This window comes from Myxocyprinus asiaticus, chromosome 20 (genome assembly GCF_019703515.2).
Source record: "Myxocyprinus asiaticus isolate MX2 ecotype Aquarium Trade chromosome 20, UBuf_Myxa_2, whole genome shotgun sequence".
Classification (NCBI taxonomy): Eukaryota; Metazoa; Chordata; class Actinopteri; order Cypriniformes; family Catostomidae; genus Myxocyprinus; species Myxocyprinus asiaticus.
In genome coordinates this window covers 10,252,457-10,279,510 of record NC_059363.1, presented here as the reverse complement: position 1 = coordinate 10,279,510, position 27,054 = coordinate 10,252,457, and the positions used below count along the sequence as shown (strand labels likewise).

The 27,054-nt window shown below is 39.3% G+C and overlaps 1 protein-coding gene and 1 pseudogene across 3 annotated transcripts in view; one reads left to right on the top strand and one right to left on the bottom strand.

The window, feature by feature from the left end:
- LOC127411487 (forkhead box protein N3-like) overlaps positions 1–27,054 on the bottom strand; it is a 152,347-nt gene that overhangs the window by 14,324 nt on the left and 110,969 nt on the right. The gene's annotated exons all lie outside the window — the stretch shown is intronic.
- Positions 343–22,596, top strand: LOC127411444 (developmentally-regulated GTP-binding protein 1-like; annotated as a pseudogene).

The window sequence follows — 27,054 nt, the reverse complement described above, 5'->3', positions numbered from 1 at the left end:
AAAGGGGACCAGACTGTTTGGAAATAGTCAAAATTCTAGCTCTGTGAGACTAATTTCCCAGTAATTGGGCATTTTCAAATTCGCCGATATGAAGTAGCTGAACACTTGAAATGTATCTTAATATGGCAAGGGGCAACATATAGCTCCATCTGGAAAATGAACCTGGACTTGTAGCAGATGGCGAACACAAAAAAAAAGCACAAAATAACCATCCACTCAGAATCCAGCACGCTGATCTGCCCATTAGTCAGGAGCATTGTTACCTTGACAACCGGTTCCCCTATGTATGCCATAGTTCCAGAACTTAAATAGGTGACAGTGAGATGTGGTTGTGAAGCTGAAATGAACATCTGGACTGGCTGGGTGCCCTCTTCACCCCCCCCATCAACCCAGAAGGAACATGCTGCCAAAACAAGGTAAAGTGATGTCCTGTGACAGAGCCCATCCCAGCTACCCGAGTGCACAATGTGAATTGACAGAGATGTGCAGCTCTCCCCCAATTAGTGTGGATGGGTTGGCAAACTGAATGACTAATGATCTCGCCCCATTGTAGACAGTTCGTGCCGAGCCATCCATCCAGGCATCAGAGAAAACAGCCGGACACAAAGGGAAACCGCATTCACAATGCGGCCACATCAGAAAGGAAGCCAGTGAGGCTTTTGTGGCTGGGGATCATCCTTCTTTTATGTGGATGAGAGCATTGAACAAAGGCGAGAAAAGAGTTAGCTGGCTTGATAGGAAAGAAATCTAGTTCTGCAATCGCAGTGAATTGCTTCGCCTTTAGCACCATTGACTGAGATTTTCCATGTGGTACTAGGGTTGGGCTATATTCTAGATATTCACAAAATAATTGCGACAATTTTGCTGGCGATTTACAATTAAGAAGCAATGTGAATATCACAGTGATTTTAATGCGCTTTTTATATGGCCATCAAGTTTCCTAAAGAGCGTGCCATTAGGCAAGTTTCGCGATCCTTCCTCGTCTTGTGACTCATGAGTACAAGAACAATAAAACCAACACAGTCTCATCACAACTTGTAATAATTAATGTGAGATGGAGAAATCATTAACATTTCAAACGACTTGGAAGGTAAGACTTTTATCACCAACCAATCAACAAACAGAATTTTAAATGTATACAATATAGGCATCAAATTTTAGCTAGCCTCCAATCCAAGACTTTATTTTTATAAATGAAACATCAGAACACATTTGGTTACTCATTCTACATTTATTAATGTAATAAACATGACTGATCTATGTCAATAACCTGAAAAAATCTTCTCCCCTATCTTTCCAAACCCAGACGTTTTCCTTTTTTCTGTGCAGTAAAGTTATTTTTCTATTAAAATCATGGTTAAAGGTACGGGGTTAGACTTTACAGTTAGGGTTAGGTTTTGGTTAGGTTTAACTTAGTAAAAATCATAGTAACATAATTCGTTGGTTCATTTATTTTTCTCTATGGAAGGAAAAGCTGTATGTTTTTGTACGAGCCAAGTCGTATGATTTTTTTTACGATTTACCCATCTTGTACCAATTATTACGACTTGTTATGAGACTGGGTTGGTTATGACAGAGATGTTTTGATCACTAACTCTTTTGATTGTTAATTTTAGTAGCAAAAACAGCATTAGAGTTGGTAAGTCCAATTAATTTCTGTAATTCAGTTCCAACTGTCCATTTTAATGAATTGAAAAAAATGTCTCATCACTCAAAAATATTTGTGGAAGTTCCCATTTAGCATTGTTTTGATCTTTGATTTTTTGTATTAAAATGTAAATATTGCTTATATATATATATATATTAACTCAGCAAAGAAAGAAACGTCCTCTCATTTTCTACTGCTTTTATTTTCAGCAAACTTAACATGTGATAAACATTTGTATGAACATAAAAAGATTCAATAACTAAGACATAAACTAAACAAGTTTCACAGACATGTGACTAACAGAAATGGAATAATGTGTCCCTGAACAAAGGGGGGGGGGGGGGGGTCAAAAGTAACAGTCAGTATCTGGGGTGGCCACCAGCTGCATTAAGTACTGCAGTGCATCTCCTCCTCATGGACTGCACCAGATTTGCCAGTTCTTGCTGTGAGATGTTACCCCACTCTTCCACCAAGGTACTTGCAAGTTCCAGGACATTTCTGGGGGGAATGGCCCTGGCCCTAGCCCTCACCCTCCGATCCAACAGGTCCCAGATGTGCTCAATGGGACTGAGATCCGGGCTCTTCGCTCGCCATGGCAGAACACTGACATTCCTGTCTTGCAGGAAATCATGCACAGAACGAGCAGTATGGCTGGTGGCACTGTCATGCTGGAGGGTCATGTCAGGATGAGCAGGAAGGGTACCACATGAGGGAGGAGGATGTCTTCCCGGCAATGCACAGCATTGAGGTTGCCTGCAATGACAACAAGCTCAGTCCGATGATGCTGTGACACACCTCCCCAGACCATGACGGACCCTCCACCTCCAAATCGATCCGGCTCCAGAGTACAGGCCTCGGTGTAACGCTCATACCTTCGACAGTAAAAGCGAGTCCGACCATCACCCCTGGTGAGACAAAACCGCAACTCGTCAGTGAAGAGCACTTTTTGTCAGTCCTGTCTGGTCCAGCGAAAGTGGGTTTGTGTCCATAGGTGACATTATTGCCGGTGATGTCTGGTAAGGACCTGCTTTACAACAGGCCTACAAGCCCTCAGTCCAGCCTCTCTCAGCCTATTGTGGACCGTCTGAGCACTGATGGAGGGATTGAGCGTTCCTGGTGTAACTTGGGCAGTTGTTGTTGCCATCCTGTACCTGTCCCACAGGTGTGATATTCGGATGTACCGATCCTGTGCAGGTGTTGTTACACGTGGTCTTCCACTGCGAGGACGATCAGCTGTCCTTCCTCTCTCCCTGTGGTGCTGTCTTAGGCATCTCACAGCACAGACATTGCAATTTATTGCCCTGGACACATTTGCAGTCCTCATGCCTCCATGCAGCATGCCTAAAGCACGTTCACGCAGATGAGCAGGGACTCTGGGCATCATTCTTTTGGTGTTTTTCAGAATCAGTAGAAAGGTCTCTTTAGTGTCCTAAGTTTTTATAACTGTGACCTTAATTGCCTACCATCTGTAAGGTGTTAGTGTCTTAACGACCGTTCCACAGGTGCATGTTCATTAATTGTTTATGGTTCATTGAACAAGCATGGAAAACATTGTTTAAACCCTTTACAATAAAGATCTGTAAAGTTATTTGGATTTTTACAAAATTATCTTTAAATACAGTGTCCGGAAAAAGGGACGTTTCTTTTTTTTGCTGAGTTTATATATATATCGTCAGAAGGCTGAAAAATATCAAGATATAGTTAATTATTATAATATAGTGTTTACCAGCAGCTAATAAATTAATAATTAAATTGTATTCATTAGTAAATTAAAGGATCACAGATGGTGAATTGCAGGATGCTCAGTGAAAATGCAATAGAACATGACCTGCGAGACAGAAGCCGTTCAAACATCAGCAGTGATTCAGTGCAATTTCTGTCACTCTGGTGCCCATGGGAAGGTGCCCTGGCACTCTCATAGCGGCACAGAAGAGGCAGAGCACAGTCAGAGCACAAATGTCATCAGGCTGTTCATTCCCTCTCTCTCGGTCTTCCTCTCAAGCGCATTAATGTCCATGGCAGATGGTCCTGGATAAAGCTGCACTAATACACCATTCTGTATGGAAGAATCAGTTTCTCTCTAGTTCTCTTTCCAATAGCTTTTTTCCAACAGTGGTCAGTTGAATTATGCTGTTTAACTTTGTTATTAGCATGATGCTTTGTATGGTATCTACATCTGCACTGTTTTCATTAAATGTAGTTTTAATATCTACTGAACGTTTATATTTGATATGCAACAGTGCGCTGTTTTTCAAGTGTTTTTAGTGTTCCTTAAAACTCAATAGTCTTTGGCCCCTGCCATTGCACCTTTTATCCAGCAGGGGGAGCAATTCACAAGAAAGAAGGACAACATTTCAGTTCACTCTGGACACTTCCATATTACCTAATTGAAGTAAAAAATTTACACTAAACAATAATGACCCCATTTCAGATCACTAAATGTTCACTTTATCCGAAAATGAAAATTCCTAGATGCTCTTTTCCATACAATGAAAGGAAATGAGCATGGATGCTGTTCTAGAGATGTAAATTCTAGAGACTGTTGTGTGTGAATATCTCAGGAGATCAGCAGTTACAGAAATACTCAAATCAGCCCATCTGGCACCAACAATCATGCCACGGTCCAAATCACTGAGATCAAATTTTTCCCCATTCTGATGGTTGATGTGAACATTAACTGAAGCTCCTGACCCATATCTGCATGATTTAATGCACTGCAGCCACACGACTGGCTGATTAGATAATTGCATGGATGACTGACTGGTTCGAACAGACAAAGTCTATGGTAACTCAAATAACAGCTCTGTACAATTGTGGTGAGAAGTGTAGCATCTCGGAATGTTATTCTGAGATGCGTGTTGGCACAGTTTTGGCGGCATGAGGGGGACCTACACAATATTAGGCAGATGGTTTTAATGTTGTGACTGATTGGTGTATATTTAAAATTTTCTGCAGCCAAATGATAGCTTTGTGTGTGGAACAGACTGACATTTATATCAGTATTCAGAAAAAAAATGTCCCCTCCACTTTAGCTATTGAATATCATTTGCAGTCACGTATATATTCAAATATGCCGCAAAAAGACACATCGTGCCAGGCTTGACATCAATTATGCCAAAAACTATTGGTTCTTGCTTGTCTTAAACAGAGTGCAATGTGGGAAGTCTGAAATGTGGAAGTGTGAATGAGATCTTCGATCTATAGTGGAGGGAAAGATTTTCAGTGAATAACAATGTATATTTTGGTCTGTTCCTCGTACACAGTTACTTTATGGCTTCAGAATACTTGGAATACAGCGCACAAGGTGTATGGACTACTTTTGAGGTGTTTTTTGGGTTTTTTTTGGAGCTCAATAAAGTCCTCATTGACTTTTGTATGGAGCACCCTGGATAATCTGCTAAACTTCCCCTTTTGTGTTTCACAAAAGTAGTAAAGTCATACAGTATTGGAATGACATAAAGGTGAGTAAATAATCTTTATATTTAAAAATGTTCATTTTGGGTAAACTATTCCTTTAATGTATGATTCTACATTGAAATCTCCTTCAGTTTATCTTCACAGCAGCCAATATGTCGATCAGATTTAAGCTTTCCTGGCAGGACTGCTCCTTGGGCAAACTACACACGTAGTAAGAAGTACCTTAAAAACGCATCTTATACAAAGAGTTTGAGGGCGAGAGTGCTTTTGGCCATTGTTTTCACACAATACAGCTAGAGGCAGCGTGATTTGTACATTTGGGCCCATGAAACGCACCACTGCCTCTGTAGAGTAAGCGCTTCTTTACAGACAAAGCCAAACAGCAGGGACTCCACGCCCTCTCAAGAATCAGCCTCTGCACATGGGTTCTGTGGCCACTGGGCTTCTTTCTGTATACACACCAGTGGAGGAGGTGTACTCAAGGAGCTTTTGTATGCACTGGCACACTTCTGTAAGAACAAGTTCAAGCAAGCCAGGTCAGAGGCCATATAGAGTGACTGACTAAAAGCTTGACTTGTATCAGAGTTTGATATTGTAAGAAAATCCTCAGCTTTAAGGCTAGAAATATTTACCACCAGAGCCATGAAGACCGATCGAAAGAGATTAAAGTCTGCTTGAGTACAGTCCTAGTATCTATCAGGCATGATTGCTTGCAAGACATTTTGAGATGATAATGTCAAATTTGTATGTCAATTAGGGATGTCAATTTTCAGACATTTCATAATCGATCGTTGTGGAAATAATCAATCAATTAATCATTAACGTTAATACCATAAAACACATGTGGAGGACTCAAATAATATGTGCATGTAGCCCACTGCTTAAATATAATTGTAATTATTACACTTAAGAAATGCAGGTATTGGCATTATCCTCTTAAAATATTCTTAGTTCAGTGTATTTTAATACATTTAGACAGTGTTTAGTATAAATCTGTTAATTGTTTAATTACTGTTTAACAATTAACTAGTTCGAATCCCAGGGCGTGCTGAGTGACTCCAGCCAGGTCTCCTAAGCAACCAAATTGAACCGGTTGCTAGGGAGGGTAGAGTCACATGGGGTAACCTCCTCGTGGTCGCTATAATGTGGTTCGTTCTCGGTGGGGCGCGTGGTGAGTTGAGCATGGATGCCGCGGTGGATGGCGTGAAGGCTTCACACGCACTATGTCTCCGTGGCAACGTGCTCAACATGCCACATGATAAGATGCGCGGGTTGACGGTCTCAGACGTGGAGGCAGCTGGGATTCGTCCTCTGCCACCCGGATTGAGGCGAATCACTATGCGACCACAAGGACTTAAAAAGCACATTGGGAATTGGGCATTCTAAATTGGGAGAAAAAAAAAAAAGATATATAACTTGTTTACATATTTGAGTTCATTAAAACTTCACGTTATGGATCATGATATATTTCTGACCTTTGGACATATTTTTATAATTGAAATTGAATCATAACATACTACATAAACACAGCAGCCTACATACAGGGTTCTCAATCTTTTCAAGGCACAATTTTCCAGGACATTTCCAGGATATTTGTTTTTGCCACATGGTTGTAATATTTAAGCAAAAACACATGAGGTCTTTAAAATTGTGGTTATTTTTTTCTTTTTTTTCAAAATTCTGTTTTCAAAAGTTTAATTAAATTTCATCATAATAATTATGTCTAATCAAATGAAAAACTTTAGTCAAATGAAAATTTATTAATTATTATTTTATTAAATTTTTCAACATAATATTGCATTAATTGTATTAAATTTTATTAAAAGTGCTAGTCTACAAAATCTGAAACAACACTGGAGATATTTTTGTCAAATTAAGTGCTGCACAACAGAACATCACAGATGTAAGATATTACTTTAATACATTATTATTGTTATTATTATTATTATTATTATTATTATTATTATTATTCAGTTGTATTCAACATGATCTTTTTCCCATTTCATGAGTTCATATTAATCAAGCTTTTGTTTTGGCATTTCTGTATGTTTTTGATGGTAGTTTCTCACCTCTGGATAAGCAGTTTGCTACATGTCCCAGTGTGATTATTTCATATATATATATATATATATATATTAGTCTGTATGTGCTGCATGCTTCAGAGTGCACTGCTCACTGTCATCTACTACACACACATACACACCCAGAGCAAGTGTGATACTCATGATGAGGTGTTTTTAGTGTATGAGCGGCTGGCTTCACACATTCATACTGAAGCACGCAGCACAAGCAGATTATATTTTTATTTTATTAAATCACAGAATTTTAAATCACTACCACATCGGGTGCAAATTAATTAAAAAAAATAAAATAAATCTGTGGTTCGGCCATTGTTGTTGTCTAACATTTACAACTGAAATGTTTTTGTAGTTAAGACTGCAACAGTGTTGGAATAAAAAAAAAAAAAGAAATAAAAAAGCACTTTATCAATACATGTAACAAAAACCTTGTCAGCGACACAATCAAACAGTTTTTTATACTACTAAATTTTCCAGGACAAATAAGTTTTTGCAGGATATTAAGGTGTTTTTCTCATTTTCCATTACTTTTCCATGACTGGAAAACTGTATTGCAAAATTCCAGGTTTTCCAGGATTTCCAGAATGCGTAAGAACGCTGTAACATCCCGTGTGTGCTGGTGAGATGTCAACTGAATCTGCTTTCCCAGCGATCGCTGATGTAATTGTAGGTTGGGATGAAACAAGGAGACCAGCAGATCAACTGTTCTTGTTTTCATGTAGTAGTTTAACACACTATCACGGTGCATGCAGAAAACATATTGTTTATTTATAGAGAAACGCTTCAACACTGATTACACTAAGCCTGCTTTCTCTTCATTTATGTCGCCCTTCTTCTCTGACATGGACAAGACATGACAGCGCCCTCTAGCGGCGGATGGCTGTATAGACAGCCTTTTCAAAGTCTGCTAGCATGGTTACTGAACACTAGGGGTGTAAATATTTGCTCAGACGATGATTCGATTCGATTCCGATTATTTCCCTTACGATTATGATGCATCATGGAATCTGAAATTTGGCCACGATTCGATTCAATTCGATTATATTGGAACGATTCTTGCTATTTTCCAAAATATAATGGAAGCACAAATGTAACAGTGCTCACAACATACAACATAGTGAGAATACTCAGACATCAGGTTTTACATTCACAGCACATTTATTTTGAAGTGCTCTTTTAACCAAAGTAGAACCAGAATTAGAATGTTTGAATTGAGGATCCACTGTTGAACTCTAAAACAAAAATGTAATGTAATGCAATGTAAAATTACTCCACTTCAGACATTATGCTTTATAACATGAGCACATAAAGCTCATATTTTGGTAAGTTCTTTGTACTTACCATACAGTGTCAAACAAAAGCAAAGTGCAAAGGTGACAATACACCAGTAAACAAGAAAAAAATACCCACAGGGCTGCCAGTGAGAACAACATTCAGAAACTCACAATAGCACAAGTACAGTAACAGGTCTTTCCAACTTCTTAAAATGTGGCTTATCATTTGGAACCAGATCAAGGGAGTTGTCATTCAAAGCTAAGTGTCAACACAATGCCTTTGTTTCTTTCCCAGGATTGATTTCAGAAAAACTAACTGATCCACGTGCTCTGGAGTGAGAGTACTTCTTTGTGCATTAACAATGTCTCCAGCAATACTGAAGACACGTTCTACTGGCACACTAGTGCCTGGTATACACAAGTAGCGTTTTGCTAAAGTGGAGAGCAAGGGGAACTTGAATTCATACTTTTCCACCATTCCAAACCATTCAACAGGAGAGAATCCTTCTCTTGATACTTTTTGAACTCTTTAGCAGCAATATCTCTGGAAGTCTTAACAGTCTCTGAGGTTAATTGGAAGAACTCATCACCAAATAGGTCATCTAGTGCCTTGGAATTCTTTCTTGGAACAGGAGCATCATCTTGTTCTGGCTCTTTGGAAATAAAACATACAATGATTGTGACTTTGAATTATGCTGTGAGCAGGGTAAATGAAAATAATAATAAAAATAAAAAAAAACATTTTTTTATAATAATAATAATAATAATAATAATATTTTTAGAATTAAAACATGTTTTTCCAAGTTTTTTGCTACTAGAAAAAACTAATCTGAATACTAACATGTCAGGTCACTTTGTGACACCTGTGATTGAGAGGTAGAGTGGGCACAGGCTTCGGCAGATGTGGAGTGGGCACAGACTTCAGTAGTCATCTAATATATAATGTTGTTGAATATTAAATATATTTCAATACAAGTTTATTAAGATTATGTTTCCAGTGATGTTTCACTATCTTTTCTGACAGGCCTACATAAATTAACAATTTATCACATTAAAATGGTAGCATCTACTTACTTTTCTCTCTCTAAGACCAGCTGCCTCTGATGTCACAATCTCGTAGGTCAGGGTCCTCTCTTCTTAACTCAAAAAGGGCAACTTCTTAAAGCGAGGGTCAAGGGCTGACGCAACATGGAGTACATCCTGTACATCGTCATAGCGGTGCTTTAGGTCTTTTACCATTATTGACTTCATCTCGGCGATGAGAGGAGACTCGCCATGCTTGTCCTTAGAAGTTTGCTGACAGCACGCCTTATGCCTTTGCTTAATATGGTTAGCCATTATTTTCCTTGTATTTAATTCCTGATCGGCATATTTTGCATATTGCAACCGTTTTGTCCAAAAAGCTGCCCTTCTTTCTAAATCCACAATCCAATCTGGATGCAGAAAAACAAAGTATACTCTGGCCTTTATGTACTATATTTCAAGTCTTCTGAAGCAATGTGAAGAACAAATCATAATTTAAGTCTTCAATCGCTGATAATCTTTCACTCTGCCATTGACCTAAAGTTTAATTTGCACTTCTGCATAATCAGATTTGACACACGAAGGCATATCACACCATGCTTGAAATAAATCAGGTCATAAGTCATTGATTCTCGTGTGTTTCTTAACCATGTGAAAATTTGAGATTTGAGAGCTAAGGTCAAGGGGCAAGATCTTCAAAAGATTGTTAAAAGAGTCTTAAATTTAGTAATTAAAAGTTTGAAAAAAAGGACAAAATTGATGTTTGAAAATCTGAACTTTTCCTTTAATAAAGATTATTTTTTATGTAAATGAATCAAATAAGTACAGTGTGGCGATGTATGAAAGTTAAGCAGCCATAATAAAGGATTTCCAAGGACAGGCAATCCAGAACCAAATCAAAATGCAAAACATTTGACAATGCACCAATTCCTGTTTTCATACTTTTTGTTTGGGTTTTGGTACTTAGCTCCTTGTCTGCTGCCAGATGGAAGCCTCTTGTTCCAAAACCAAAGATTGAGCCATACGTACTATACATACATTGGCTGATTTGATATCAGCTTCAGGAATGCCTGCCGTCGCTCTCTGCCAGGCCATGAATATCTGATTCAGCAAGCATGAAGAATCCAGATTAACTCCGGCGAGACTTAATGGTGACTACAGCTTTGTAAAATATACAGCAGAATAACATGCATTAACATGTCTCCTCGCCCCGTCATTTAATCTAATACTGCATCCACTGGAATCACTCCTTCAGGGTATAATAAGATAGACAGAGAGAGCGAGAGATAAAGACAGATAAAGAGAGAGAGAGAAAGGCTGAAAGGAAGACTGAAAGCAAAGGGAAATGCAGATGACAAATTCCCTGTACTATAAACTTGGCACCTGCTGTTGTGCCCATGCATTTAGCTTAATTCTTTCCCCAGAAGAACTATAGGGCCACAGATTGGATTTGGAGGAATCAATTTTTAGCTCAGATATTTTCAGTGTGATGAATGTCAACATTAGGTGGAATTAAAAGTCAGGAAGCAGTCAAGTGATACACTGCTTTCTTGAGGCATTGAGGCAGGAATACTAGTGCAAAGTGATGTCGTCATAACATTTCTCAACCACAACGGCAACAAAAGCGCTTGACTGTGATGATGGATTCCTAGTTTGCTATAAGGAGTCTTCCCACAGACATGCCTAGTAGATTACTCCACTCTTTGGCTTTCTCAAATCAAATATCAAAAACAAAATGTTGTTTAAGAATGTCATTTCACAAGGAGTTGCTGTCAATACACTGGTGGCAAAGATCGAAGGGCCCTTTGTAGGTCACACAGTGACAGTGACCTCCTTAAAGACTAATCTCCCACTCACTGCAGCACAACAATTTACAAAGCTGCCATGGCAACCGAGACACCTCATCCACCCCGTATCCGGTACTTAGCAGGCATACGTATTTAGCTTGGATTCCACTTTTCACCCCGGTGACTGGAAGCAAGGTCAGCCGAAAGATAAACATCGTACAGGTCTCGGTCTCAATGTTATGCAACGTTCCCGCTGAATTACCACTTGACATAAAGCAGATGCAAACAAATGAAGAACGCTTTTAAAGTCAGTGCTGGCTGCGCACATGCTGGCTTTCCGTCAAAGAGAGGCAGGCGAGATGCCAGTACATGTTTTGATAGCTCAGCGTGTGAGCTCTGCTTTGATTCTGCAGACAAATTAATGTGCTGGTGGAGTGCTTGAAGAATATCTATTATTCACAGGGTGGTGACCCGTCATTTGTTTTAGTGCCAGGATCTGATGAGCTTTTAGCACACGTAGTTGGGAGCGCAAACTTAACTGCACCTCACACTCTGCATCTGAGGACTTTATCCTCATGCGACACTGCGTCCACCTGTGTGGACACTGTGTTTTGTCTTTGTCACAGTTGTCACTGTGTTCATGCTATGCATAATTTAGTTTTATTTAAACTAACTGATCTCAGTTCAGGACACTCTGGGCTGTCAGTAAAGGGTTAAACTTTTGACACACCCAGTCATGTGACAAAACAACATGGCACCGATCTCAGCGGAGTTTGTTTTTGGGAGAAACGCCAGAAAAACTACAGTATATCTTGTAAGAAACCTCATTACGTTTTTTTCACTGAAGCCTGTTTGAGTAAAAAGACTAGTCTCTAGTTTTATCTGATATGCCATTTATCGCGAAACGGCACGCTGTTAAACCCAATGACCTTTTTTGCCCTTAGAAATCCTATATTCACTATGCATTATCACACTGAGAATCAATAGGTGCATCCAAAAGCTGAAAAATGTTGCTTTCAGAGGCTTTATATGATTATGGAGTTAGGATGATGGGTGCATTTCAAACTGTTCTGAGACCAGTGCAGAACGACAGCACACTGGAGGTTAAGTCATTCTCTAAATAGGGAACAAGGGAGCATTCTATAGCTTTCCTATGCAGCCAAGTGCATTCACTCCTAACATCCAATAAAAGTTCAGTTTCAGGTTGCAGATGATGTTCGCACCACCCAATATGGTTGGCAGACATGGGACAATGGTAATCAGTACTTAGATTCAGAATGTATAATGTATTATTTTATTTGAACATGTTTGGCAGTGATTGGACGATGCTGGCCATTAATTGTATCAGAATGAATTATGCTAATTTCTGATTGGTAAAATGCTTCAGCACTGGCTATCACTTGTTTGTTTGACAGTGCAAAGAGAGAACATCGAGATTTTGTTGCTAAAGTAGAAAACATTATTTGCCCACATTGCCCCCTACTGGGCAGGGAGAAGAATTTCTAGCAAAAAATGACTTAAATATTGATCGGTTTCTCACTCACACCTTTCATATCACTTCTGAAGATATGGATTAAAACACTGGAGTCGTATGGATTACTTTTATGCTGCCTTTGTGTGCTTCTTGGAACCCATTCACTTGCATTGCATGGACCTACAGAGCTGAAATGTTCTTCTAAAAATCATTATTTTTGTTCTGCAGAAGAAAAAAAGTCATACTCATCTGGGATGGAATGAGGGTGAGTAAATAATGAGTGAATTTTCATTTTTGGGTGAACTATCCCTTTTACATGTTAATTCTTTTCAAAAGTTTTCATGGCTGAACTATGTTGCAAAATCAACATAGAACTATATTTTGTAAAATCAAAATGAGTGCATTTATTTGTTTCCTGAGTTACTGTCAGTGGAAATAAGAATAAAAATTGACTTTCTCTGCACTACTTCAGAAAAGCAAAGAATATTTTACAAATAGTGGGCCTTTTTATTAAAACACAACAACCCTGTACAGACATGTTGGAGAAAGGTACATTTTTGTTTTTACTCGCCAGACTTTTGACATGACTTGTAAGCAAAATGCAACTGAAGTAGGCTACTTCACATATACAGTACATACACATTTACTAGCAAGTGGCTAATAAGACATTTTTCAGTCACATAGAGCAAAATTTGGTCACATATGTGAGTGATTTACTAGAAATGCAGAGGCCTGCACAAGGGGAAAGAAATTCTCTTGTTCATGAATCAATTATTACGTATATTTTTGCATTGAACTCAATGTAATAATTTACGTAAGAATGTTTTTTCAAACAATTTGTTATATATTTAAAAACTTCTGATTGCATATTAAAGTTCATAGCAAAAATGTATACATAATTGTAAATACAATTTTATTTCAGACTGACAGTGATAATTGGTATAGCATGCACCTTTAACTAGAAACGGTATATCTGTCAACTGACAGCACATCATGACAGACTGTAACAGGAACTTGCAGTGTAGAGAGATGTTTTGATTATAATGTGAGCAATCTAGTTAATCCGGTGTAACTGAAGCATTTTTGTCTTGATAAATCTTTCCAGCCCAACGACACCACAGTGACTGCTCGAATTTCTGCCTGCCTGGCGGACATCTCGGCCTGGATGAAGGAGCACCACCTGCAACTCAACCCAGCCAAGACTGAACTCCTTGTCTTTCCAGCCAACCCTGCTGTTGAACACAACATCACCGTGCAGCTGGGTGCAACTACAGTAACGCCTTCCAAATCGGTCAGAAATCTAGGGGTAACCATCGACAACAGACTAAATTTCACAGACCACATCTCAAAGACTGCAAGATCATGTAGATTTACACTCTACAATATCAGGAAGATAAGACCCTTCCTCTCTGAACATGCCACACAACTGCTTGTCCAGTCACTTGTCATAACTAGACTGGACTACTGTAACACTCTCATTGCAGGCCTCCCTGCATGTGCAATTAGACCCCTCCAAATGATCCAGAATGCAGCAGCATGTCTGGTCTTTAATGAACCAAAGAGAGCACATGTTACACCACTCCTTGTCTCTCTCCACTGGCTGCCGGTTTATGCACGTGTCAAATTCAAGGCTCTGATGCTGGCATACAGAACAGTCACAGAGGCTGCTCCAGCATACCTAAAATCATTTCTGCAGAGCTACGCGCCCACTAGAAGCCTGCGGTCGGCTAAGGAACGTAGCCTTGTTGTACCAACACAAAGAGGCACCAAAACACTTTCCCGGACTTTCAGCTTCATCGTACCACGTTGGTGGAACGACCTTTCCAACTCCATCCATGAAGCTGTCTTCAAAAAACAACTAAAAACACATCTTTTCCATGAGCACTTAACCAGTCATTAAAAAAAAAAAAAATTCTGTTGCACTTTATTCTGTTTTGAATACTATTCTGATGCTAGTGATACTTTGTAATACAGCACTTTTCATACCACTGTCTCCTAAGATGATTCGCTTATGTTTTCCTCTTTTGAAAGTCGCTTTGGATAAAAGCATCTGCCAAATGAATAAATGTAAATGTAAATAAATTGTCTATCACTCTTTTTGACGTCAAGACAGCTACATAGTTAAATTGTTCCCTTTCGATTGTACAGACTGCTCGATTTGGATCTACAAGAGCAGCTGTCCCAGTTAAGCAATGAGCCAGAGCAGTGGAACGACCCTCCATCTGGAAAAAAAAAAACCTGTGAAAGGTCAATTACCATTTTTATAATGATGTGGATGGGGATTTGCTTGTTTGCAGCAACAACTAAGTTTAATTGCGCAGTTAATAACATGAAATGCCTTCCCAAAATGCACTGTGTTGGCAAACAAACCCCAGCCTCTGGATTCCAGGGGACGAGGCAGAGAAACAGACTGAGAATGCTAAAAGAGAAAGGGGAGAGGGGGACAGAAATACTACTTCAGAGGGGGCTGAGAACCCTGTCAAACTCCTTAAGCAAGTGTTGTTTATGTTTCAGCTGGTGAAATGCACAGTACACACACAGCAGTGTGAGAATCAGGAAGCTTTTAAAAACTACTGTGAGCTAAAAACAGAAAACGCACAATTTGGTGCCCTGCCTCTTCATTTTCGTAAGATTAAAGCAACTGCTGCATCTAGAGCGGGTGGCCTCAAAGGCGTCAACTCTACCATACACCGCTATAAACTGAGCTCTGAGCTCCAACGTTTCAGCAATGAATAAACACATAGAGCATGTTTGTGTGTGTGCCGTCATGTGGTTCGTGTTGATATGCAGAAATTGCTTTAATTTTGAGAGAAGTCAGTAATTTCCCTCAGGTGCCCGCCTCAGGCCTCGTGGCGGTGTGTAGGCCTCGGGAGTGCTCTGAGATTAAGGCCTTACAGTTGGCACATTAGCTGCTAAATGAATCCTGCTCTGTCACTGGTAACAGGGCCACCTAGCAGTCAAACACATTTTACTTTACTCCTCCTTCCTGACTGCTTAAGTATTCCATTCATTACACATACTGACACAGGTTTACCTATCAATCTAAATGGGGACATCCCTTTAACTTTGACATATTTGTTTTTTTTATTTTTGGCCGTTTATCAATACAGATAATGTAGAGGACAAGAAACGACAGGGAGGGGGAACGTGTTGCAAGTCAGACTTGAATTCACGTCACTTACATGAGCATCAAGGCTCAACATATCAGAACACATGCTTTTACTGCTAGACTATGAGACTAGACTACAAGAGTGCGTGTACATGTGCAGAGTGTGTACAGTGCTGTGCGCATGCATCAAGCGCGAGGAAGTGTAATCGAGCTTCAAAGCATGATGCGCCTAGGAAACTGCAGATGGTAAAATTTATAGAGAAAAAGGAGTTACATTTTGGTCAGTTCTCACCCAAAACTGATCATATCGCTTCAGAAGACATAGATTAAGAGATTCCAGATTTTCCAGTTAACTTTGGGGGAGATTTGTTTTTGGCAAATTAGTACTCGTTTTGTAAAAATCCTACAGGTCAAATACACCTACCTATAAGTTTACCATTCTTAAAATGTATGGTGCTGTAAGTTAACCTTAACTCTAAACTTAAAATACACTTTTGCAGTTTTTAGAAGTAAATAAAGAATGTATTCAGTCTCTATGAACCATTTTTACTTTAATAAGACTATTTTGTTTCACGAGATTTAGCTAACTTTGGGGTATCCAAAACTACAATATATCTAGGTTACAAAAACACACTTGGGTGGGCAAATTTGAACCCCATCAAAACTCCAAATCAGCTCCGTGATGTTTTGAGTACAGGGTGTTAAGTTACCCATCAGCAGAACGCCACAGGAGGGAGTTGTGTTGTTTTCTCTCTTTGCTGCATGCCAATACATGCTAGTGGAGCGTGAAAACAACTGCGTCCACTTAAACAGTCCTTCTTATTCCCTCCCTTCTGTCTTTAAATCCCTAAACGAGGATTGTGGGTGGTGTGGCAGAGCCGAGCACACATCAGCCGAATGGGATCAAACACTGCGGAGACACTTTACTTGTGTGGGCACCGGTCTGTCTCATCCCCTCTGGGTCACGCCCTTCTCATAATGACCCTTATCCTATTTTGTCCTTCATAAGCCAGCAGATAAGTGACTAGTGCATGTGTTCTTTATGGGCCACTAACAGTTTTGTCACGCATGAGTAGAGCTTAAAACAGTCATGCGCGCTTGCTCTTTTCTTCCCTCCACTACTGCGTGCACATTCATATTCACAAGGTGAACAATCCTTTTCTTGACTTCATTAAAACAAATAGTTCAACCAAAAAGGAAAATTCCGTCATCATTTATGCACCCTCATGTTGTTAAATTCTTCTGTGGAACAATGTCAAAAAATTACATTTTTATTAAGGGGCAATATGTGCCCCCTGGAATTGATTTTCAGAGGCATGTTTGCCATTATGAGGGGATTTTTTATGAGGGGATTAACCACATTAAAACACTGCATCATATTTTCAAGTAAAATACATTTTCAATATATTAAAATTAATTTTCTGTAGAGTTGATCGAATTATTTAGTAAATAGGTTGTTACCTTTAAAACAAATCAGCATCAACTCATATATTCTATAATAATATACAGTATTTAAATAGGCCTAGAAAAAAGAGATGATACAAACAAATCAGAAGAATTCATTACAGGGCATTTTTTTGTCCCCACATTTTGAATTTTGGGGGAATTTTTGCCCTGAGTTAATTTCTGTAGAATGTCTTGGTAGCTCTTTTCCATATAATAAAAGTGAATGGGGACTGGGTCAGTCGAGTTTCAAAGTTACAAAAAATCTCAATAGAAGTATCATAAAGCTATCCTAAATGTAGTTAATATGACTCATACACTATATATAAAGCAATATGATAGCTTTGTTTGATGAAAAGACTGACATTTGGGTTGTTATTTACTGATAATTTTCCCCTCTTCCAGATCTCTGAAATGGGAAACGTTTCAATTGACAACAAAAACAGAGTACCAATGGCATTTGATGCCAAATGCAATTGGCTCTTGCGTGTCTCATTACCAAACGTCATTATCAAACGGTGTATATTTGAAGATGGCTACTTGATGGCTTTAAGCTGTCACACAAATCTATCGTGTACCTTCACAAGACTTGAAATATGGCGAATATGACAAGTCGTAGAAACTACTTTTATGGTACACAGTTGTGGTGCTATTTTTTTTTTTTTTTTTTTTGGCATTTTGGAGCTAGACAGACCCAGTTCTTATTCACTTTTATTATATGGAAAAGAGCTGCAAGGACATTCTTCAAAAATATTTTTCTTTTGTGTTCTGCAGAAGAAGAAATCATATGGCTTTAGATTAACATAAGGGGAAATAAATGATGACAGAATTTCATTTTTGGGCAAACTTTCCTTTTAACACTCATTGTATAGATGCCCATAATGTAATGCATGGCAATAAAAGAGCTGTCAGGCACAGATGCACCCTCTTGTTTTTTTATTTTTGGGTCTGCTCCTTAAAATGGGCTGGTGTATTGAGGTGGATGAATAATTCAATGGCTCTTTAAAACATGGAGTAAGTTCTTTAGTGACACCCACTCTAAAGGATCTCTGGACCTCTTCCTTCCTCCTGCTTCCTTTCGCTTTCCTGGCTGGGGCTTGCCATTGCCATGGCAACCACTCACATTTCGCATACTTGAGAACAGTATATCATGCTTCGGCCAGGGCTAAAACATGAAATAGTACTCTGTGCTTAGTCGTGTCTTTCAGAGCCGTTGTTAACAGCCAGTAATAGAAACCAGAAGCACTGTGGCTACTATATGCACAGACCACTATTTGAAGCTTTGGCAATGACGGAGTTCTCTGATACACGTGTGAGCAACACACACACACTTGTTGAAAGCAGGTGGGGTAGTATTATAATACACTGCCTCTGACTTCAGAGTGTATTTATAGAAGTTACTGAGAAGAAGAAAGATGCTAAAAAAAGGTGCAGTTTATGAAGGAGACAAGGGCTAGTTGTCACACTTTTTACTCCAATGAATATTTCTCAAGGTGGGTTTAGTTTTGAAAGTCAGTTTCTATATAGGTAGTGCATATACCTTAAAGTCTTGGCTACAAAAAAGCTATTGAATATTTCCACCAATATAGCCCAGGAAAAAGAGACAATAGATTCACTGCCACTGAACAGCCCAATATTGGCTTTACAGCAAGATTCAAACAGTAAAAAATGATGGAACACAAAACAACTCATGAAGCAACAGACATGTAAACAGTAACATACAAAAATATCAAAACCTTGTTGTGGCCAACAAATATTGTAATAAATAAATTTTATATATTTACAGCACATGTACCACAACAAAAAATGTGACAACTGTTCCTAACATTCATGAAGAATACCCTTGTCCTGAGAACAACTTCAACCCAACATTTAGGCTAAAAACTACCTTTATTATATAGTTGACACTTGCATTAGTGTATGCTAGTGTGGCTTTGTTGTGTTTATCGAACAGCTATAGCTAAATTTAGTATTTTGTTTCTACAAAGAGATAGGTAGGTCCATTACTAAAAGTCTAAAAATACACATTTTTTAAGAATAAGCGACCCGTGGCTATTTTTCCAGTTTTTTAACTCAAACCATTAGCATATAATGCAACAAGGGATGCTGAAGTCAAATGATTTTAGTAATAGACCTAGCAAAAAATAATGACGCTGACACATCTCTATGTTTTTTTTGTTTTTGTTTTTTGACCCAACTGACAGGTCACAGGCTCATTGATGTGCGAGGGGAGTGAAGGCTAGCCCATCTGGTCCGATCCCACAGAAGAGCTACTATAGCAAAAATTGCTGATAAACTTAATGCTGGCCATGATAGAAAGGTGTCAGAACACTGTAAATTGCAGCTTGCTTCGTATGGGTCTGCATAGCCGCAGACCAGTCAGAGTGCCCATGCTGACCCCTGTCCACCACCGAAAGCACCTACAATGGGCATGTAAGCGTCAGAACTGGACCATGGAGCAATGGAAGAAGGTGGCCTGGTCTGATGAATCACGTTTTCTTTTAGATCATGTGGATGACCGGGTGTGTGTGTCATTTACCTGGGGAAGAGATGGTTGCAGGATGCACTATGGGAAGAAAGCAGGTGGAGGGAGTGTGATGCTCTGGGCAATGTTCTGCTGGGAAACCTTTGGTCCTGGCATTCATGTGGATCTTACTTTGACATGTACCACCTACCTAAAGATTGTTGCAGACCATGTACACCCCTTCATGGCAACGGTATTCCCTGATGGCAGTGGCCTCTTTCAGCAGGATAATGCACCCTGCCACACTGCAAAAATTGTTCAGGAATGGTTTGAGGAACATGACAAAGAGTTCAAGGTGTTGACTTGGCCTCCAAATTCCCCAGATCTCAATCCAATTGAGCATCTATGGGATGTGCTGGACCAACATGTCCGATCCATCGAGGCCCCACCTCGCAACTTACAGGACTTAAAGGATCTGCTGCTAACATCTTGGTGCCAGATACCACAGGACACCTTCAGAGGTCTTGTGGAGTCCATGCCACGACGGGTCATAGCTGTTTTGGCGGCACGAGGGGGACCTACACGATATTAGGCAGGTGGTATTAATGTGGCTGATCGGTGTATATATACAGTATATATCTCAGTAACTGTAGGTTTTAAGTCAAGTTCAATTACACCAATGGTATATACTAGCCGGTCACTACTTTAACAGGGTAAATAGCAAAGTGTAACGGACAAACACATTTCTGAAAATGACTCCAAAAGCCTCCTAAGCCTGGCTGAGCCAATGTTCTGAGGTCAGTAGATTGTGTAGTTCACTGTATGACTGTCACACTCAAATCCACTTCCAACTGACCTTAGAACCACTGTGAGCAGCCAGAGAGAAAGGGGGGTAAGAAATACGATGTGACCCCGAGCGAAGACCTTGAAGCCAGGGATGGTTTATTTGTTTTGCCATTTTCAGTAAAGTGAACATAAAACAGTGCAAGACATTTTTGAAGGGCATATCATGCGTCTCTTGTACCAGCGTGAAGTGTAATACATGTTTTATCTCCGATCATGCACGCGGAACAGCCGCACAAATCTTTTCAGTCACACCTACGTAGCAAAACCACCAAACCGATGGCTGGTGGAGCGGCATGATTAATAAGTGCAGAAAGCATTACAATGGCAGCCTTCAATACACTTTACACATTCCACAGAGCAATTAGCATGAGCTATGCCTCTTGACGATTTCAATTTGCTCAGCAAGACGCAACACCCACAAAACATCGTCTGAGAGACAGACAAGAAAACAATGCGGAAAGCAGACGCTCTGCCGTCAGTCTCAGAGATGAGCGCTTGCTGCTGGCTCTGAAGACCAAAGACTTTCTCCTGATTAATGTCTCTCGAGCTATTCTTTCTAATCTCTGTCTATCTCCCTCTTTATATCTCTCTTTCTCATCTCCAAATTGCAAGATTAAATCAGTTGGATGTGACAATCTAGACATAATTATTAGTGCTTACTAAAACAGATATTATTATTACTTCATTTATTAGTTCATACTTGCATGCATGCATTAAATGCATCAATTTACTACTACTATTACTCTTCTCCTCAAACCCATTGCACCCCCTTTCTTTTTCACTGTCACTTAATTTTATCGTCTACACTTGCTTGAAAAAAAAAATTGATTTTCTTTTCATCTGAGTTACACAATGCCTTACTCCCTCAGTTAAACTACAGTGAGTTGGAGAAAGAGAAGACTGGATGGAGGGATGGAGAGATAGATAAACAAACATCTTATGATGGAGGTCTGGCCCAGAGAGAATAAATGTATATTCAAATTTTCATGTCAGACGATGACAGCCAATATATTGTGTATAAAGTAGGGATCAAAAGTCTACAATTTAAGAAATTTGTGTTTTTTCTGAACTCAAGGCAAAGCATGACAGTGGTGTGCGAGTGGTGTGCCTGCGAACCAACAAGCTACAAAACTGATAAAATAACTCAACGTAACATCAAGTTTTTATTTTTCAAGCAACAACTGTGAAAAGAGTTTGCTCGCCAAAACAGCTGAAATCGAGAACGAGATGGCTCGTACTCAGAAGAATAAGGCCACAGCTCACCATCTGTGTCTGCTAAAGGCAAGATTAGCCAAACTGAAGAGAGAGCTCATCACTCCTAAAGGAGGCAGAGGAGGAGGCACTGGAGAGGGTTTTGATTAGGCAAAAAGCGGTGATGCTCGAATAGGTTTCGTGGGTTTCCCGTCAGTGGGCAAATCTACTCTTCTGAGTAACCTAGCTGGCGTGTACTCTGAGGTAGCTGCTTATGAGTTCACCACATTGACAACTGTTCCAGGTGTCATCTGTTATAAAGGAGCCAAGATCCAGCTTCTGGATCTCCCAGGTATCACTGAGGGAGCCAAAGATGGAAAGTGTTGAGGACACTTGCCACCTCATTCTGATTATCTGGGATGTTCTGAAGACTCTAGGACACAAGAAGCTCATTGAGCAAGTTGGAGGGGTTCGGTATCCTTCTCCAAGAAACCACCAAATATCGGCTTCAAGAAAAAAGACAAGGGTGGAATCAACTTTACTGCCACTTACACCCAAAGTGAACTGGACACTGAGACAGTGCACAGCATCCTTTCAGAGTGTAAGATCCACAATGCAGATGTAATCTTACGGGTTTATATCCCGTGCATTTATGTCCTCAAAAAATCAGCCAGATCTCCATTGAGGAGCTGGACATTATCTACAAAATCCCTCATTGTGTGCCAATCTCAGCTCACCACAGCTGGAACTTTGACGATCTGTTAGAAATGATCTGGGGCTACCTGCATCTAGTGCGCATTTACACAATACCAAAAGGACAGCTTCCTTATGTTGAATTATAGCTGGAAATAAACCTGGTAAATAACTAAATAAATAAAAATAAAATAAAATAAATAAATAAACATTATGATGTAAAATGACAGAGTAATATGTAAGATTCTGCAGTATATCTAAGGCAATAATCCAATCTAACTAAATAGGTGATATTGATGTTAACTCCTTGGTACAAAAGGTCAGATTTCCTTGCTTTCACTGAAGCACAAGATGCTCTTTGGAACATTATCAAATCATGCTAGGATAACATGGAAAAATCAGGTTTTGCACAAAATTGTGAAGTCCATGTCAGCTTGAGTGCATACTGTCATTATAGAAAAAGAATGACAAACAGAATTCATGCACATTTTTTAATTCAACTTTTCACTTGTTTTTAATTAGTGTGCTGGTTGTATAATTTGAAATGAAAAATGTTGCATTTAAAGAGAAAAATGCTAAACAGAAGCATTATATCTAGCGGTCTCAGACTTTTAAACCCCACTGTACTCTGTATACTGAATATTGAGAAATGATTGCCGTGGATTTCGGCTGATTTGTTCAGACGCGGTCACACTGCAGGCAAAATACAGTCATCGCACAATCGTGAATTTTGCGTGATAGACTTCCGGTGGCTGAGAATTTCCTGATGCTGATTTCACCTCAAGTTCAAGTTTGGTGAACTTTGACAGGCGAAATTGCCATGTTGACCAATAGGAAGTTGTTTGGTTTGGTTTGGTAGAGACCTCTGTGTGGCAGGTGCTTTGTACACAACCTTATAATGGACAAGGATATAATTTTAGTGGTGAGTTTCTTTTTAACTTGAGTTTCACTGAGTATAAAGTGCTGCATTAAAAAAGGCTGCTTGACAATTATATTTTTGCTGGTTTCACACGCACTCAACATCCGCCCACTCCATATTCGCCTGCGGAATTTCACCGTGAGAAGGTATGTGTGAGCACGCCTTTAGAGATGAGGTTTCCCCTGATGCTTCTCACCAATGCTCTGAGGTGTGCAGCTGTTAGAGCGGACCCCCCATGGTTAGCCGAGTGACACAGGCAGAGATGAACACATTTCAATGCGAATTCTTTAGTCACTCATCTGACTCATGTAGGTTCAAAGCAGCCGGCGTAGTGTGGAAAGAGTGAATGACTAAAATGCTTCAGATAAATAATATTCCACCCATCTCTACAGAAAGCAGGTAATGTCACCACCGTGAAACACCGTTTTATTTCATTCTTTTTCTCAAAATTTTTTTAACCCTCTCTTTGTTTCTTTCTTTCAATCAATTGGTCTAAAGACAGGAAGTAATGCAGAAGAATGTGACACAGCAGCTCTCACAGAAACCATTTATCAGCTGTGAAATCTAAATAATGTCAGGTGAACAACTGAACACAAGGAACATAATATCATTCATCAGGGGTGGGATAATGACGTCATCTTTAACAAGTGACATTATCGATAACTCCGACTTAACAGTAAGGGGGATGCTAGGCTATGATGCAAGGATGGAGAGTGCACATATAGAAACACACATACAGGTGCATCTCAATAAATTAGAATGTCGTGGAAAAGTTCATTTATTTCAGTAATTCAACTCAAATTGTGAAACTCATGTATTAAATAAATTCAATGCACACAGACTGAAGTAGTTTAAGTCTTTGGTTCTTTTAATTGTGATGATTTTGGCTCACATTTAACAAAAACCCACCAATTCACTATCTCAAAATATTAGAATATGGTGACATGCCAATCAGCTAATCAACTCAAAACACCTGCAAAGGTTTCCTGAGCCTTCAAAATGGTCTCTCAGTTTGGTTCACTAGGCTACACAATCATGGGGAAGACTGCTGATCTGACAGTTGTCCAGAAAACAATCATTGACACCCTTCACAAGGAGGGTAAGCCACAAACATTCATTGCCAAAGAAGCTGGCTGTTCACAGAGTGCTGTATCCAAGCATGTTAACAGAAAGTTGAGTGGAAGGAAAAAGTGTGGAAGAAAAAGATGCACAACCAACCGAGAGAACCACAGCCTTATGAGGATTGTCAAGCAAAATCGATTCAAGAATTTGGGTGAACTTCACAAGGAATGGACTGAGGCTGGTGTCAAGGCATCAAGAGCTACCACACACAGACGTGTCAAGGAATTTGGCTACAGTTATCGTATTCCTCTTGTTAAGCCACTCCTGAACCACAGACAACGTCAGAGGCGTCTTACCTGGGCTAAGGAGAAGAACTGGACTGTTGCCCAGTGGTCCAAAATCCTCTTTTCAGATGAGAGCAAGTTTTGTATTTCATTTGGAAACCAAGGTCCTAGAGTCTGGAGGAAGGGTGGAGAAGCTCATAGCCCAAGTTGCTTGAAGTCCAGTGTTAAGTTTCCACAGTCTGTGATGATTTGGGGTGCAATGTCATCTGCTGGTGTTGGTCCATTGTGTATTTTGAAAACCAAAGTCACTGCACCTGTTTACCAAGAAATTTTGGAGCACTTCATGCTTCCTTCTGCTGACCAGCTTTTTAAAGATGCTGATTTCATTTTCCAGCAGGATTTGGCACCTGCCCACACTGCCAAAAGCACCAAAAGTTGGTTAAATGACCATGGTGTTGGTATGCTTGACTGGCCAGCAAACTCACCAGACCTGAACCCCATAGAGAATCTATGGGGTATTGTCAAGAGGAAAATGAGAAACAAGAGACCAAAAAATGCAGATGAGCTGAAGGCCACTGTCAAAGAAACCTGGGCTTCCATACCACCTCAGCAGTGCCACAAACTGATCACCTCCATGCCACGCCGAATTGAGGCAGTAATTAAAGCAAAAGGAGCCCCTACCAAGTATTGAGTACATATACAGTAAATGAACATACTTTCCAGAAGGCCAACAATTCACTAAAAAAGTTTTTTTTTATTGGTCTTATGATGTATTCTAATATTTTGAGATAGTGAATTGGTGGGTTTTTGTTAAATGTGAGCCAAAATCATCACAATTAAAAGAACCAAAGACTTAAACTACTTCAGTCTGTGTGCATTGAATTTATTTAATACACGAGTTTCACAATTTGAGTTGAATTACTGAAATAAATGAACTTTTCCACGACATTCTAATTTATTGAGATGCACCTGTACATGAAAGTACATACCCCCACACTTATGCTTACAATAGACATGGCTACATACTGAAGACAGTTTTGTTATGTCCATTCTGATACAACTCTTGCAGAACAAAGAGGAGGTAAAGGGAAAACATGCAAGACAGAGAGAGAAGGAAATACAGGAAGGAGCAGCGCTCTCATTCTAGCACACACTTCTAGGCATTGAGAATAATAAGGTTTGAAAAGCATTACAGAAAGAGTTTCACAGCTCCGTCCAACACTGACTGCCTTTCTTCTCGGCAAGCAAGTGACATAGCCCCTAAATTTCAAACTGTTTAGGCTAGAAAAAAAATACTGAGACGTATCTTGCTGTAATTCATCAGAATTTTAAAAACAAAAGAAAATGTTAACTTGTCCGCATGATAAATTTAAATGGCTGGTGGAAATTTTTTGTTAATTTTGTATTTCCATTTTGTTTTCTAGATACAGAATAATTGCTTCTTAAAAGTGATGTAACATGAGTTACAGGCTTTTGAGAGTTATCAAAAGCTTTGAGTGTATTTTATCTGGCTCCAATAGCTCAGAAACATAAATCAGTCTCTAGTGAACACAAATTCAGGGGCTAGCCAAGGGTCTTAATTCACTAAACATTGGGAAACTGATGACTCATTAACCTGCAACCTGACTATGAGGTTGCATATTAAAACACATCAACAAAATCATTGTATTAAAGACAATATCTTACATTTTCAAACATACATATATTAACGAATAAAAAATACAAAGAAGTGTGCTGTTTTAATGTTATAACAACTCTACTTTAAAGTTTGCAGGATTGTTTCCCTTTCATGCACATTATAGATGGACAATACATACTTTCTCCATTCTTACTAACAAAATTTATTTTAAAGAGAATATAATGGTTTGACTTCATTAATTTAAACGTGTTCGTTGTCTGGTGACATAAGAAACTTAAATTCATGACTACATCTCCGGTAAGTGAACATGGTGAGCAGCTAAATTTCTAGGGAGTGAAAGTTTCTGTGCACTGGAATGATTTTGAGAATGGGACTTCACGAAGTGGGCTACTTTGGCTTTGATCAGAACTAGCTTTGTTAGCGGTGCAAAAACAGACAAAATAACTTGACATATTTTGTTCAAAATGTGAACTAGATATTAAATTCTAGTTTACAGAACTGCTGTATCATAGCAATGTTACACTTAAATCGAGTATTTGTGTTTACATTTGTGTTGTCAAAATCACACACAACAACGTATTGTTATGTGTGATATTGCTTTATTTTAGCATGGCTGGAAAGCTGTATTGATCAGCATTCAGGATTGAAACAGCTTGTTTTATATTTCTTGTTACACTTATAATCACTGGTCTGTGATATGCCT